The following is a 2,336-nucleotide window of genomic DNA, read 5'->3' on the forward strand; positions in this document are numbered from 1 at the left end:
GAGCGGAAGCCGGAAACCGTTCGGAGAAATAAAGATCGGCACTATTTCTCCGAACGTTCGGAGAAATAGTCACTTCGTTTATAAAATCCATCAATAAACAAAAAAGTTAAGGATTTTTTAATCAATTAATTTCTGGTACACTTTTATATAATGAAAAAACCCCAAAATATGGGACGTTCTTTGGTGAGTTTTGAGACAATATTCGTCATAACTCGCTCATTTCTTGGAATATGTAAATGAAACTTGGCAGTCTAGTACATTTTTTTATGCAGAATTTAGTCATGCAGTCAGACTTTTAATATCTGTCATACTTTTTGAGTTGTAAGGACATTAACAGGTAAAAAAGTGGCGTTCTTTACAGATTTACAAAGATTATCAGTCATATGTTCTCCCAAAGTCATGATATTTGAATGAAACTTGGCAACATAAAAGGTTCTTCCTTGCCAAGCAATATTCTGTATCAATTTGTCACAAAAATGTAAGTAGAGAGCTACTAATAAATCCAGTTTTGTACTAGTAAAAGCATGCATACTTTGTTATAGAAAATAAGATCGTCTCTGTGTATATCCATTGTTGGACAGTGTCCTATTGTGTGGTAGATTAAGATGCGTTCAGATAATATAGTTTACAAGTTATGGGAATATTTCGCATGTGTAGGCTACAACTCATACAATAAATGTAACATATTTACACCCCCTCCCCCTTCTCTCTCTCTCTCACGCGCGCGCACTCACGCACGCACGCGTGAACGATAACAATGTATAAACGGGACTATCTTCCCAGACTGGACTAAATAAGTACCATACTCTTTTAACAATCTTAATGCCTCACTTTTCCCAAACAGAGCACACAGGACGAGTCCAAGTGTGTGCTTTCCCAAGAGGGGGGAATAGGCTTTCATAACGCAAACACAATGCCATACCACTTCTCAATATGTTTGCTTTTCTGTTTCTATTCTTCTGTCATGCAATCAAGCAAATAAAAATGACTACATCTATTATATTGTGACTAAAATGCAACAAAAACGCAAGTTATCAAGGTAGCAATGACAATGAAAAATTAAATTTTCATCCAAATTGCTTTAAAATGGACTTAAATGAAAATAGAGTAAATTCTAAGAACTATGGTTTTAAAAAATTAAAAATCCATTGATAAATAAAAAAGTTATTGGGATTTTTGTTTGCAAAATGTTGGAGGACCTTCATATAGGAAAAAATCGCCAAAATGTGGGACATGTTTTGATGTATTTTGAGGAAAAACTGTTCATAAGTCAGTAATGAATTGGAGCATATGAATGAAACTTGGCATCTCCATGTGATTTTTAGTGCCGAATCTAGTTCTGCTATCACTTTTTCGATGTCTTCATTACTTTGGATCTTAAAGACTGATATTTGCGTGAAATTTGTTGAATTGCGTGACATCGTTTTTACCGCGACGCGATCACCCCTTCTAAAACTCAGTAAAGCGCTATCGGGAAAACCCGCGATGTAGTCATCGGTGACCCATTTGGTTATAGGCAGCCAATCACATGCCGCCTAGCGATCACGCGCCTCTTGTGTGCCGGCACCTCACGTTTGGAATGCGCTATCAAGTTTCTAGATCTAGGGTTTTATCAATGGATGGGTGGTAATTTTAAGTTGGTACGGAAAATCTACTAAACGCAGAGATCTGAAATTTTACAGCAATAAAGAAGACATGTGGGGCGCTTGTGTGGTCGGCGATCAACCCGCAGCTCCGCTTAGTTTTCGAACCGCAGAGGAAATTCGCACAAACACGGCAATATCTCCGGTTCTAGTAATCGTTCGGGATTGTACGCTGGCATGTCGTTAGTTTAACCTTTCCTCTGGTTGGTTGCCGAGTTTCATTGATTTTCGTCCAGGAGTTTTCCCGTAACTAAACTTAGAAGAGAGTCACTTCTGATTCCGAGCGGCCCAAAAAATACCCCTCGCGCGGAGGCCAATTTCCAGCACAAGGCGCAGCGGGCGATTGGCATTGCTAATCAAGGCCCCCGTTTAGTTTTCAAGTATCCTTCCCCCCCTTTCCATTTCACATAAGCGGGGCCTCGTTTGTAGCGCCCGAGGCGACCGATGGCTGATGACGTCACTCAGTGGAAATTTCCACGCCGCCGGCCGTTCACCCAGCACGCGCAAATGGCAATGTCGCTTTTTAGTTACTCCCACATTTTTAAAGATTACGCCAAAACCGCTAAACACAGAAGCATGAAATTTTAAGGGAATAAAGAAAAATGGTGTACAATGTATCAGTCAGTTTGACAAATCACAGCTCCGAAAAACCTTCAAAGCGCACCACATCAACCACTTTCGCAAACGTTTTCG

At 39.9% G+C, this 2,336-nt stretch overlaps 1 protein-coding gene across 1 annotated transcript in view; it reads right to left on the reverse strand.

Moving 5' to 3' along the window:
* LOC101847669 overlaps nt 1-2,336 on the reverse strand; it is a 15,166-nt gene that overhangs the window by 12,094 nt on the left and 736 nt on the right. The gene's annotated exons all lie outside the window — the stretch shown is intronic.

This window comes from Aplysia californica, unplaced genomic scaffold (genome assembly GCF_000002075.1).
Source record: "Aplysia californica isolate F4 #8 unplaced genomic scaffold, AplCal3.0 scaffold00317, whole genome shotgun sequence".
NCBI classification, from domain to species: domain Eukaryota; kingdom Metazoa; phylum Mollusca; class Gastropoda; order Aplysiida; family Aplysiidae; genus Aplysia; species Aplysia californica.